Here is a 14,714-nt window from a genome sequence, read left to right as displayed (position 1 = left end):
GAACCCCAAGAAGGCGGCAGAGGAGCGTGTCAGTGGCGTGTGTGTGCGTGTGCTCGCCGTAGCCAGGCTTCTCCTCCTCCTCCTCCTCCTCCTCTCCTCCTCCTCCTCCTCCTCCTCCTCCTCCCTCCTCTCCTCCTCCCTCCTCTCCTCCTCCTCCTCCTCCTCCTCCTCCTCCTCCTCCTCTCCTCCTCCTCCTCCTCTCCTCCTCCTCCTCCTCTCCTCCTCCTCCTCTCCTCCTCCTCCTCCTCCTCCTCCTCCTCCTCCTCCTCCTCCTCTCCTCCTCCCTCCTCCTCCTCCTCCTCCTCCCTCCTCCCCTCTCCTCCTCCCCTCCTCCTCCTCCTCTCTTCCTCCTCCTCCTCCTCCTCCTCCTCCTCCTCCTCCTCCTCCCCCTCCGAGCTCCAGTGGAAACTGCTCCTGGACACCATCTGCCTCTTCCGGGAGCCGGACAGAAGTGGGGGCGCGACTGGAAAAGGGGTAAGTGTAAGTGGCTTGCCCAGGTGTCGGGGGAGATGGAGGGATCCAGGGGAGGCTGCTGCTCGGATGGGCACTGTTCCCTTCCCTTAGCTCCATTTGAAAATGCACGTTTGCTGTTGGGGAGACTGGGAGGAAGGGGAAAAAAAAGGTTAAACTTTTATTTTCGAATTTGGGGAGTGGTGCGGCTCTTGCAGACATGATCAGACCAGGAAAGAACCCAAATGAAACTATTGTTGGGAGGCTAAAATGCATAGATGTAAATAGACATTTATGCCTTAAACCCCCAAATCTGCAAAACCGATGGGAGGGGGGAGAGCAGATTTAGCTTCTTTGGTCGGCGATCTTCCTCTGACGGGAGCTCGTGCATTTTGTTTCTCTGGCCAACTTAGCAGTGCTCTATGTCCCTTACCTAGATCTCCCCCCAACCTATTCCCATCTAGTTTGGGAACCCGAGGAGCCTTGATGAGCGCCTTTTGTAGGCTGTGCCTTAGGGGATAGGCTAAATGATTTAATCGTGGGAAAGGTAGGGGGAAGGGAGGCTGATTTGTAGGTGGCTAATTTCACTCCCTGGGGTCTGGAGGAGGGAGAGCCGGAGGATGTCTTAGCCTGTTCTCTGGTGGCAGGTAAGGGGGAGAAGGGGAGAAAAAGGAGGCTGCAGCAAAAAATAATTTTTCCTCCCAAACCCCATCTGTTCCCAACTTCTCCCCTTATCTCTTAAACCTTTGAAAAATTGACAGAAGTATACTGCTCCACTGTTTCAGAGAAAAGCAGTGATCCTGGGATTTCAGGTTTAAGGCTGGAAGGTACCTTAGAGTTCATCTAGTCCAACCTTCTCTCATCTTTCTCGAATGAAAAAACAGGCCAGAGAGGTTGTGACTTGCTCAAGGTCACCCAGTTGCTGTGCCACAAGCACCTGTTAAGTGCCTACTGTGAGTTAGATTCTGGGAATTCAAAGGCATTCCCTGCTTCAAAGAGCTTGCATTCTCCTGGGGGAGCTCAATTTGTTAACAGATAAATACATGTTTATTTGAGCAAGGAGAGAGAGCATTAGCATATAGGATGATTTTGTTTGCCTGGCCCTATCCAAACATACCTTTCTTGAGCTTTTTCCCTCAGAGCCCTGTGAGGGTGACTTGAATAGGCAAATTGATAGGCTAATTCATATCTTGGTGGTACTTGTGTTAACTCTCCCAGATCATATCCTGGCATTTTCACAGGAAGCTGCAGTGCTCTCATGGTATGGTGGTGTGGTGGATCTCTACTGAACTCAAAATGAGAAGACCTTTGTTCAAAGCTGGACCCTGCCTTTACTAACCATGTGACCTGGAGCAAATCACTGAACTCAGATCCTTAAGTTTCCGATCAGCAAAATGGGGGAATAATACATTCTCCATTTCCCAGGGTTGTTAAGGAAAGTACCTGGTTAAAGTATACCTGAAGAGCTGTTATTAATACTTTAAAAGGATAGGAATTTTGTGTTGGTAGTTACTCCACGTGGAATTTTCCATACAGCAATGGGATTTGACTCAGTTCTATGACTCTGGTCAGGCTAACATTTTAGCAGTTCTTTGCTGGAAAATTTAGAGATGATGAGAAATGTTTCAGTTGCTGGGAAAATCTGAATTTGATTGGGAATTTAGGGAATGTATTTTTGAGAGAGGAGTACCTGGGAATGAATGTCTCCTCAGCAGTATTTCCTGGTAAAGTTCAGTTCTGTGATGACTATTTAGAAAAGAAAGTATAGAACCTTTTGGACTCATCCCTCTATATTTGGGACCCTAAACTGACATCAAAAATTTGTTTTTCAACTGAAGATGTCGTATTTCTTTAGGTTCCTAGACATATCTGCATGAACTAGGATAGTAAACTTTCTAAAGCAACTCTTTCAGAATATACTATTCTTTTTAGTGGTTTTAATACTTGTAAATTTTGTTAACTCTTGACTATTTTATCACGTTGAATAGTCTAAGTAAAATATTGACTGACTGAAATCTTTTTTTTTTCCTGGATGGGGATCTGGACCTTTGATTTCATTATCATGGGGAACTTCTTTTGTGTTTGTCTCTAATTTGCTGTTGGGAGAGTTACCTAAGGCACAGAGAAATTTAATGATTTTTGCCTTGGTCTCATTGATTTTTGTTTTTATTAGAGACTAGACTTGAACACTGATCTTCTTGATTCCAAGACCAATCCACCATTCATTAAAGTGCATATCTTCAAATCCTAAAAACTATATTGTTGCTATTGTGCTTGCTTTTTAAATTTTCTGTGTATGGTCCTTAAAGAAAAACTTTGACTTTTTTCCTTTTTCTTTTTTGGAAAAGCAATTAGCTAATTTATTTCCAGCCTTTTAGCAGAATGAACACCAGTAGACTAATAAAGTGAAACTTGGTGACAGCAGTGGTCCTAGAGAAATGCTTTAAATAATTGAGTTTGCTCTTAGTAATACATCTGGTAATTAGATGACAAACCAGTTATTAACCTAGGATTTCAAGAAATTTAATTTAAAAAATCTCAATACCTTTTTTTTTTACTCAATTATTTATCATAACTATTAACAGTTATTTAAAGGGACAAGAATTCTGGTACTCTCATGATTGACCAGAGGAAACAAAACATTTTGGGATGGATGGTTTTATGTAGGTAACAAGTTTTATTTTCTTATTTCCTGATTTAAGGCTGATTGAAATTCTTATCGAATAAACTCTTATGACTTATCTGTTTGAATTTACTTAATTTAAAAGACTTAGCTTTTAGCAAGTGACTCAACATAGTCAGTAGGTGTTGCTGTTGTTAGCTTCTCTTCAATTTTTTTCCCCCACTTTCCGCAGCTGGTTGAGTTTGAAATCCAGTTTTGGTGCAGTGAAACCTTTGAATTTAAAGGGCCAAGCAAAATTGGCACTGGCTTTAGTGAATGACTTCAACTAGAAGTCATTCAACTTTAGACAGCATCTCTAATACATCCTTGGCTGAGTTAACATTGAACAGGTTCTACTGAGAATCTTGGAGTTCAGTAGTCCTTTCTCTGATATTCATGTTTTCTAGTAGCATTTTCTTGGACAGCTTATCAGTTACTCTACTTTGTTACTTTCTAGCCATTTAAAAAAATATTTACTTTAAAAATCACAATTAAGGACTGCTGTAACAATAGCTTTAAGAATATTCTATTGTTGGTGGGTGCACTGGAATTGACTCAAGGTTAAGGTGTGAATACTTTGCTTTGATATGTCATCAAATAGATGATTGTTTTCTGTATCTGTCTGAGCAACAGTAGCCCCTGGAGAATGAGATCTAGATACAGAAAGGGGGCAGCTAGGTAATCCAATGGATAGAGCATAAGGTCTGGAGTCAGGAAGACCTGAGTTTAAATTTGGCCTCTGATATTAGTGACACTGGGCAAGTCACTTACCCTGTTTGTTTCAGTTTGTTCATCTCTGAAAAGAACTGGAAAAGAAAACGGGAAGGTACTCTTACTAACTAAAATGGAAAGATTTAATTATTTAGTAAGTACCTACTTTGTGCAAGGTGCTGGAAACAGATGGGAAAATTATAGAATCCCTGCTTTAAAGAGCTAGGGATAATGATTGAATCACAAAATAATTTTATACCATAACTTCTATTTTCATATTTTTAATTGCAGCACAATGTTGCTTCAATGCAGTGTGTGACCCAAATCTTTCTGATGATTTTCAGTAGACATCTCTGATTTGTGACTCTTATTGTTTGAGGATAAAAGAAGTGATTAACCTCATATTAGAATGACAGAAAAGTATAGGATTTGTTTCATTAAGGTATAGCTAGATTTAGAGAAATTGACATTTATGGCTTTTCTGCCATTCAAGAAAAAAAAATAAAGTGGCCCAAAAATCTTGGTTCAGCTTAGTTATCAATATATATAACTTTGTCTTAGATTTGTCATATTCTGATATTCTGATTCTCTTCAGATTTTGTTTTCAGAATTTCATGATATAACAGAATTAGTTGGGATAGATTGATGTCTAGTAGGGATAGAAACTGGACTTGTGATTTTCAGTGGCATCAGGAGTTCCTTGAAGATCTTATTCCACCAGTGAGTTCAGTCCTTGTTTTGCAACTTATAAAACTGCTCCTAGACACTGAGAGGTTAGAGGCAGATCTTTCTGACTTTGTATGAATCATGTATCTCATAGTAGGCACTTTTTTTCTATAATAGCATTTAGAATTATTGAATTTTAAAACAGGAAAGGACCTTGTCCTATTCTTTAAATTCTTTTTTTTTTCAGGTGAGAAAACTAAAGACTCTACAGAGGCAAATTATTGTCTCTCTAGGTTGGATTTGCAGAGCAGAAACTCAAACCCAGGTCCATCTTTATAACAAAAATAAAAACCCCTTTGATTTTGTTTGGGAGGTATGCTAGACTTGTAAATAGTTGTAAGAATGAAAGAGAAGCTGGTAGTGGCATTCCTCAAGTTTCTCCTACACACCTGCCAATGATTTTCCTAAAATACAGATCTGACCCCTACTCAGTGGCTCCCTATTGCTTCTAGGGTCTACTACCTGCTACCCTGATTGGCATTTAAAACTCTTCACAATCTGGCTCTAACTCATTTTTTTTTTTGTTTTTTTGCTAGGCAATGGGGTTAAGTGGCTTGCCCAAGGCCACACAGCTAGGTAATTAAGTGTCTGAGACCGGATTTGAACCCAGGTACTCCTGACTCCAGGGCCGGTGCTTTGTCCACTGTGCCACCTAGCCGCCCCTCTAACTCACTTTTCTAGAGTTATCATCCATCATTCATTCCTTTGGTTGAACACTATAGTTGGTTATACTGACTTTGTTGTTGTTCCTTAAGCTTGACATTTATCTACATTGACATTTCTGTGTCTGTACAAATTTGTCTTCCCAGTCTGAAACTTGCTTTGCACTTGACTCAGCTTTTAATTTCCTTCCTCAGCCCCTAGCAGAGTACCTGGTGCCCAGTAATAATTCTTATTGAATAGTTATCGAAATTTATGTGCTTGTGTCAAAGTTATATACAAAATGATCTTTAAAAAAAGCTTTTTGTTTATATCTATGTGTATAGTCAGTAAACTTTATTAAGTGTGTACTACATGCTAAGTCCCTATAATGCTAAGTGCTAGGAAGCTAGGAATACAAACATGAAAAACAAAGATAGCCCCTGATTTCAAGGGGCTTACAAATTATTGAAAGAAGACAAGTCACTTATGTGTGTGCATATGTGCACGTGCATACAGTCATTTTGTATGATTAAGTTAAAAGAAGTCTAAATTGAGTTCAGCCAAGTGGGAAATGAGGAGATATCTGCTTTGTCCCCTTCTTTATTTTTATTTATTTAATTTTTTTAGGGTTTTTTTTTTTTTGCAAGGCAATGGGGTTAAGTGGCTTGCCCAAGGTCACATAGCTAGGTAATTATTAAGTGCCTGAGGCCGGATTTGAACTCAGGTACTCCTGACTCCAGGGCTGGTGCTCTATCCACTCTGCCACCTAGCTGCCCCCTGTCCCCCTCTTTAAATAGAGATTTAGGAGCTTTTGTCTTTATCTTCTAATCAAAGGAGCAGAGTATTCTGATAAGGTGTGAATTCCAAGGCTAATCAGTACTTGCAAAATGATGATATTTTCCAGTGTTGAGTTTACTTGGGAGCCTGGTAAAGAAGTCACAGAAGTTCAAAATGAGTGAGCCAGGATGTCTGAGGATATCTGATGTCTGACAACTTTTTTTCTTATGTCACTTTTTATATCAATATTCATTTACCAATATATATTCCTTTGCTCTGCCACACACAGAAATCATCTTTTCTAACAAAAAAAACTAGAAAAAAACAGTTCAATAAAACTAACTACAGGCAAGTTTAACAGTATATATTATGTTCCAAATACATTGTCCCCCACTTTTATAATGAAGAGCAACATCTGGTCTTACCTCTTTTCTTTTAGAACAAATTTAGTGATAATTATAGTGTTCAATTTTGTATTCCTTACATTGCTTGTTTCTTGTTTTCTTATGACTCAGTCATATTCCATTACATTAATGTACCACAGTTCCTCTAGCAATGGACATCCACTTTGTATCCAAAGGTTTAATTTCTTATTTTGACCTTGTATGTGTATATGTTGGGGGTTGGGGGAAGGATGGGTAGCTTTCTAATTATTTTTCTGACTCCACTCTCTTTTATGTAGCAATAGATTCTCCAGATTAGAGAGTATGATAGCTTAAGTTGCTTTATTAGCATGATTTCACATCACTTTCTGGAGTGGTCAGATCAGTTCTCAGAGCTACCAATAACATGTCTTCCACAAAACAGTCTTGATCAGGTATTTGGTAATCAGACTTTGGTGTTATTTGTAATAGCTCATATTTTATATTTTTGCAACCTTCTTAGAAAATTAAAAAAATGTGACCTGCTTAATGTATTAGGCCATTATTTCTTTTAATTTAATAATTTTACAGAACCTTATCATGGAAAAAAAGTGATTAGTTCTTGCTTTTCATTTTGACTACTCATATTACCATATTTTCCCACTCATATTACCATATTTCCCCATATAAAACACACAACCTTTTCTGAAAAATTGGGGGTCTAAAAACTGGGAGTGTCTTATACAGTAGTTATAGATTTTTTTACTTGCATTTTGCTCATTGTATATTAGGTTACATTTTGCCATGTTCTGCACAGAAAATATTTTTGTACAGTGCTGAATTCAAGTTCAAAGTGATCCTCTTTGCACAAGCGAATGGAAATCGTGTTTCTTCAACTGAGAAGACAATCCAGACTGGCTATGAGAAGAAGAAACCCTACGGAAAATGCCATGGCAGAAGAAGGCCATGAGAGGCAAGGCAGCAGAATGACCTGATTTTGAGAGTGGATTGAAGATATGGATTGAAAAGAAACATTTGGAATTCCTGTGTCCACAAAGATGGTTCAACAGGAGGCAAGAAGAATTGCTGATGAAAAAGAAATGACTAATCTCAATGGAGAACACGATTAATATATTTTTTTCAAATTTTGGGTCCCCAAATTAAGGTGCATTTAATACATGAGAGCATCTTATATACATGGGGAAATATGGTATTTTCCTTTGTTTCAGATTTTACCTGTTGATAGTTTAGTTCTCTTGAAAATAAGTTTCTGAAGGTTACTTAGTTCATTTATAATTTTTTAAATATTTAAATTGCCATTTCAATTTAATTGTTTTCGAATTCAGATGAGAAACTAATTTGTATTGTATTGCTATAATCAGGTATGTGTCATAGTGGATAGAATAGTGGGTCTGGCATCAGGAAGATCTGAGTTTGAATTCAGTCTCAGACATTTAACTGCTGCCTCAGTTTCTTCAGCTGTAAAGTAGGGATAGATATATTACCTACCTGTCAGGGTTATTGTGATGAACAAATGATCTTATATTTATAAAGCATTTAGCACAGTGCCTAGCAGGCATATAACATAATGTTTATATAGCAAACGCTTTAAAAATATTTTAAAATTTAATTTATGGAATAAAACAAATATGTCCATAACATAGTATAATAAATCTTAGAGGGAGTATGATTTCATACTACATTCACTTTTAGTATAAATGGTTTTAAAATCTTCATATTGACTTAGTCCATATTGTTAGAATATTGTTTTATAAAATTGGATTTGCATCATAATTATATCTATTCTTTTAGTAACAGTTGATGATTATGTACTGTATTATTTTATGGTGCATTCCATGGTATCTTTTATTTACTTTGAAATCATTTAAAAATTCTGCTGTATGGAAGAGCCTTGTGTTAAGCTCTGCCATTCTTTTATAGTAGGAAGACTGGAAACTCAATGGTTAGGACTTCGTTTTTTTTTTTTCTTTTTATATTTTATTTTTTCCCAATTACATATAAAGATGGTTGTAAGTATTCATTTTTGTAAGATTTTGAGTTTCATATTTTTGTCCCTTTCCTTCCTTTCTTTTCCAAAGAAGCAAGTAATCTGATGTCAGTTATATATGTACAATCATATTTCTATATTAGTCATGTTGTGAAAGAAGAATCAAAACAGGGGTGGCTAGGTGGTGTAGTGGATAAAGCACTGGCCTTGGAGCCCGGAGTACCTGGGTTCAAATCCAGTCTCAGATACTTAATAATTACCTAGCTGTGTGGCCTTGGGCAAGCCACTTAACCCCATTTGCCTTGCAAAAACCTAAAAAAAAAAAAAGAAGAATCAAAATAAAAGGGAAAAACCACAAGAAAGAAAAACAAAAATTTTTTGAATTAGGATTTTTTATATTTAATATTTATTCTCATTTTGTACAAATAATTTTTTTATACATTAATGAAATATTCTTGTTTAAGAGTAAACAAACCCCCTCCCCCCAAAAAATATAGACTCTCTTGAGCGATAAAGTAAAGGGGAGAGAAAAGAATTAAATTAAAAAAAAATAATAGTAATAATTGTAAGTATGGCCAGGTGGTGCAATGGCCGGAGCACCAACCTTGGAGCCAGGAGCACCCGAGCCCATATCCGGCCCCAAACACCCAACAGTCACCCAGCTGTGTGACATGCAAGCCACCCCAACCCTACTGCCCTGCAAAAACCAAAAAAAGAAAAAAAAAACCCAAAATAAGAATTGGCTGGGTGGCGGACCAGGAGTACCCGGGTCCAAATCTGGCCTCAGATACCCAATGATCACCCTGCTATGTGGCTCCAGGTCACCCAGCCCCATTTGCCCTGAACCCCCCCCCCCCCAACTAATAATAATAAAAAATGTGCTTCAGTCTTTGTTCCAACACCAACAACTCTGTCGTGGGTGGATCATATTCTTTATAAGTCCATTCCAAAAGTTACTTGCACATTTTTCCGCCATTGCCATTTCTGATCGCAACTCACTCCTTTCGTATTTCTTTACTACCATGTCCACTCTCCCCCCATGGTCCATCCTCTCCTCCTTCATTCGCACCCCCCCCCCTTCCCCCTGTCCTCCCATCTCCTTCTTAATCCAGATGCCTATACCCCATTGAGTATATATGCTGTTTCCTCTCCTAACCACCTCTGATGAGAGTGAAGATTCCCTCATTACCCCTTGCCTTCCCCCCTTCCATATCATTGCAATAGCTCATTGTAATAAAGAAAAATCTTATTGTCTGAAATATCTTCGCGTATTCACCCTCTCCTTTTTCTTTCTCCCATTACATTTCCCTTTTTTTCTATTGACTCCATTTTTACACCATATTTTATCTTCAAATTCAGCTTTCTCCTGTGCTTCAACTATAAAAGCTCCTTCTACCAGCTCTATTAACTGAGAAGGTTCATATGAGTATTATCAGTGTCATTTTTCTATGCAGGAATACATGCAGTTCATCATCAAGTCCCTCATATTTTTCCCTTCTCCTCCAATCTCTATGCTTCACCTGAGTCCTGTATTTGAAGATCAGACCTTCTGTTCAGCTCTGGCCATTCCAACAGGAACATTTGAAATTCCCCTGGTTCGTTTGAAAGTCCATCTTTTTCCCTCGAAGAGGACATTCAGTTTTTTTAAATTTAAATTTATTTTTATTAAAGATATTATTTGAGTTTTACATTTTCCCCGAATCTTGCTCCCCCCCCCCCCAGAAAGCACTCTGTCAGTCTTTACTTTGTTTCCATGCTGTACCTTGATCCAAATTGGGTGTGATGAGAGAGAGAAATCATATCCTTAAAGAGAAGAGAAGTCTAAGAGGTAACAAGATCAGACAATAAGCTATCTGTTTTGTTTCTAAATTAAAAGGAATAGTCCTTGCACTTTGTTCAAACTCCACAGCTCCTTATCTGGATACAGATGGTACTCTCCTTTGCAGACTGCCCAAAATTGTTCCCGATTGTTGCCCTGATGGAATGAGCAAGTCCTTCAAGGTTGAACATCACTCCCATGTTGCTTTTAGGGTGTACAGTGTTTTTCTGGTTCTGCTCATCTCACTCAGCATCAGTTCATGCAAATCACTCCAGGTTTCCCTGAAATCCCGTCCCTCCTGGTTTCTAAAAGAACAATAGTGTTCCATGACATACATATACCACAGTTTGCTAAGCCATTCCCCAATTGAAGGACATTTACTGTATTTCCAATTCTTTGCCACCACAAACAGGGCTGCTATAAATATTTTTATACAAGTAATGTTTTTACCCTTTATCCCTCATCTCTTCAGGGTATAGACACAGTAGTGGTATTGCTGGGTCAAAGGGTATGCACATTTTTGTTGCCCTTTGGGCATAGTTCCAAATAGCTCTCCAGAAGGGTTGGTTGAGTTCACAGCTCCACCAACAGTGTCCCAGATTTCCCACATCCCTTCCAACAATGATCATTATCCTTCCTGGTCATACTGGCCAATCTCAGAGAATCTTTAATTTGCATTTCTCTAATAATTAATGATTTAGAGCATTTTTTCATATGGCTATGGATTACTTTGATCTCATCTGTAAATTGCCTTTGCATATCCTTTGACCATTTGTCAATTGGTGAATGGCTTTTTGTTTTCAAAATATGACTCAGTTCTCTGTATATTTTAGAAACGAGTCCTTTGTCAGAATCATTAGTTGTAAACATTGCTTCCCAATTTACTACATTTCTTTTGATCTTGGTTACATTGGTTTTATCTGTGCAAAAGCTTTTTAATTTAATGTAATTGAAATCATCTAATTGGTTTTTGGTGATGTTCTCCAACTCTTCCTTAGTCATAAACTGTTTCCCTTTCCATAGATCTGACAGGTAGACTAGTCCTTGATCTTCTAATTTGCTTATAGTATTTTTTTTTTTATGTCTATGTCCTGTAACCATTTGGATCTTATCTCGGTAAAGGGTGTGAGGTTTTGGTCTAATCTAAGTTTCTTCCATACTAACTTCCAATTATCCCCAGCAATTTTTATCAAAGAGGGAGTTTTTATCCCAATGGTTGGACTCTTTGGGTTTATCAAACAGCAGCTTACTATAATCATCTCCTGCTTTTACACCTAGTCTATTCCACTGGTCCACCACTCTATTTCTTAGCCAATACCAAACAGTTTTGATGACTGATGCTTTATAATTTTAGATCAGGTAAGGGCTAAGCCACCTTCTTTTGCCCTTGTTTTCATTAAGCTCCTGGCAATTCTTGACTTTTTATTTCTCCATATGAATTTACTTATAATTTTTTCTAACTTGTTAAAGTAATTTTTTGGAATTTTGATTGGTAGGGCACTAAACAGATAGTTTAGTTTTGGTAGAATTGTCATTTTTATTATATTAGCTCTACCTATCCATGAACAGTTGATATTTGCCCAGTTATTTAAATCTAATTTAATTTGTGTGAGAAGTGTTTTATAATTGTTTTCAAAAAGATTCTGAGTCTGTCTTGGCAAATAGACTCCCAAGTATTTCATATTGTCTGAGGTTACTTTGAATGGGATTTCTCTTTCTAGCTCTTCCTGCTGTTTCTTGCTAGATATATATAGAAAAGTTGAGGATTTATGAGGGTTTATTTTATAACCTGCAACTTTGCTAAAATTACTAATTGTTTCCAGTAGTTTTTTAGATGATTTCTTGGGATTCTCTAGGTAGACCATCATGTCATCTGCAAAGAGTGAGAGTTTTGTCTCTTCCTTCCCAATTCTAATTCCTTTAATTTCTTTTTCTTCTCTAATTGCTGATGCTAACATTTCTAATACAATATTGAATAGTAGTGGCGATAATGGGCACCCTTGTTTCACCCCTGATCTTATTGGGAATGCCTCTATCCTGTCCCCATTGAATATAATGCTTGTTGATGGTTTCAGATAGATACTGCTAATTATTTTAAGGAACAGTCCATTTATTCCTACACTCTCTAGTGTTTTTAATAGGAATGGATGCTGTATTTTGTCAAAAGCTTTTTCAGCATCTATTGATATGATCATATGATTTCTGATAGTTTTGTTGTTGATATAATTGAGTATACTAACAGTTTTCCTAATATTGAACAAACCCTGCATTCCTGGAATAAATCCTACTTGATCATAATGTATTATCCTAGTGATGACTTGTTGTAATCGTTTTGCTAAGATTTTATTTAGGATTTTTGCATCTATATTCATCAGGGAGATAGGTCTATAATTTTCTTTCTCTGTTTTAACTCTTCCTGGTTTAGGTAACAGTACCATATTGGTTTCATAGAAAGAGTTAGGCAGAGTTCCAGCTTTCCCTATTTTTCCAAAGAGTTTATATAGGATTGGAACCAATTGCTCCTTAAATGTTTGGTAGAATTCACTTGTGAATCTATCAGGCCCTGGAGATTTTTTTTTAGGGAGTTCAGTAATGGCTTGTTGAATTTCTTTTTCTGAGTTAAGGTTGTTTAGGTATTTAATCTCTTCTTCATTTAACCTGGGCAACTTATATTTTTGTAGATATTCATCCATTTCACTTAGATTATCAAATTTATTGGCATAGAGTTGGGCAAAATAATTTTGAATTATTACTTTAATTTCCTCCTCATTGGTGGTGAGTTTACCTTTTTCATTTATGATACTAGCAATTTGGTTTTCTTCTTTCTTTTTTTAAATCAAATTGACCAGAGGTTTTATCAATTTTATTGGTTTTTTCAAAATACCAACTTTTGGTTTTATTTATTAATTCAATAGTTTTTTTCTTTCAATTTTATTAATTTCTCCCTTAATTTTTAGAATTTCTAGTTGGGTACTTAATTGGGGATTTTTGATTTGTTCTTTCTCTAATTTTTTTAGTTGCATGTTTAGTTCATTGATTTCCTCTTTCTCCAATTTATTCATATAAGCGTTTAGAGCTATAATATATCCCCTGAGAGTCTCTTTGAATGAATCCCATTGGTTTTGGTATGTTGTTTCATTATTATCATTATCTAGGATAAAATGGTTAATTCTTTCTATAATTTGTTTTTTGGTCCACTCATTTTTTAAAATGAGGTTATTCAGTTTCCAATTTGTTCTGGGTCTATATCCCCTTGGGCCCAGTATTGCATATGGCTTTTATTGCATTGTGATCTGAGAAAGATGTATTCACTATTTCTGGCTTTCTGCAGTTGATCGTTAGGTTTTTATGGCCTAGTACATGGTCAAGTCTTGTGTAAGTTCCATGTACTGCAGAGAAAAAGGTATATTCCTTTCTATCCCCATTCAGTTTCCTCCATAAGTCTACCATATCTAATTTTTCTAACAATCTATTTACCTCCCTAATTTCTTTCTTGTTTGTTTTATGATTCGATTTATCTAGATCTGATAGCGGGAGGTTGAGGTCTCCCACTAGTAGAGTTTTGCTGTCTTTGTCTTCCTGTAATTCTTTCAGCTTCGAGGACATTCAGTTTTGCTGGGTAGTTGATTCTCGGTTGCATTCAAAGCTCTTTTGCCTTCTGGTATATTATATTCCAAGCCCTACGAGCTTCCAATGTACCTGCTGCTAAGTCCTGTGTGATCCTGACTGCAGCTCCATGGTATTTGAACTGTGTCCTTCTGGCTGCTTGTAATATTTTCTCTTTGACTTAGGAGTTCTGGAATTTGGCTATAATATTTCTAGGGGTTGGTTTTTTGGGATCTCTTTCTTCGGGGGCATCGGTGGATTCTCTCCATTTCTATTTTGCCCTCTGCTTCCAGAATATCAGGACAATTTTCCTGTAGTAATTCTTTGAAAATGATGTCAAGGCTCTTTTCCTGATCATGACTTTCAGGTATTCCATTAATTTTTAAATTATCTTTCCTAAGTCTATTTTCCTCATCAGTTGTTTTTTTCAACGAGATGTTTCACATTTTCTTCTAATTTTTCATTTATTTTGGTTTTGAAGTAATGAATCCTGGTTTCTTGTAAATTCATCAGTCATCCTGAGTTCCATTCTTTGTCTGAACGATTTGTTCTCCTCAGAGAGTTTTCTCATCTCTTTTTCCATCTGGCCAATTTTGTTTTTTAAAGCATTCTTTTTTTTTAAGAGTGTTTTTATACCTTGTTCTTTTTTTTTTTTTTTTTTGCAAGGCAAATGGGGTTAAGTGGCTTGCCCAAGGCCACACAGCTAGGTAATTATTAAGTGTCTGAGCCTGGATTTGAACTCAGGTACTCCTGATTTCAGGGCGGTGCTTTATCCACTGCGCCACCTAGCTGCCCCTAAAGCATTCTTCTCAATAACTTTTTGAACTGTTTTATCCATTTGACCTAAGCTGGTTTTTAGCATGCTATTTTCTTCAGCATTTTTTTGGATTTCCTTGACTAAGCTGCTGACTTCATTTTCATGTTTTTCCTGCATCTCCTTTCTTTTCCCAG

At 37.2% G+C, this 14,714-nt stretch overlaps 1 protein-coding gene across 8 annotated transcripts in view; it reads left to right on the top strand.

Annotated features, from left to right (window-relative positions):
- Window positions 1-334: 334 nt before the first annotated feature.
- The window catches only part of SIPA1L1 (signal induced proliferation associated 1 like 1), a 395,826-nt gene continuing 381,446 nt past the window's right edge, over window positions 335-14,714 (top strand). For 7 of the 8 annotated variants that reach the window (XM_074235817.1, XM_074235823.1, XM_074235820.1 and 4 more), the window contains exon 1: window positions 336-474. The gene's annotated coding sequence lies outside the window, so the exon portion shown is untranslated. Of the gene's footprint in view, window positions 475-14,714 lie in introns of all 8 variants that reach the window. The other variant, XM_074235822.1, reaches the window with a different exon arrangement.

This window comes from Macrotis lagotis, chromosome 4 (assembly GCF_037893015.1).
Source record: "Macrotis lagotis isolate mMagLag1 chromosome 4, bilby.v1.9.chrom.fasta, whole genome shotgun sequence".
NCBI classification, from domain to species: domain Eukaryota; kingdom Metazoa; phylum Chordata; class Mammalia; order Peramelemorphia; family Peramelidae; genus Macrotis; species Macrotis lagotis.
This window is presented reverse-complemented; position numbering and strand designations above follow the sequence as displayed.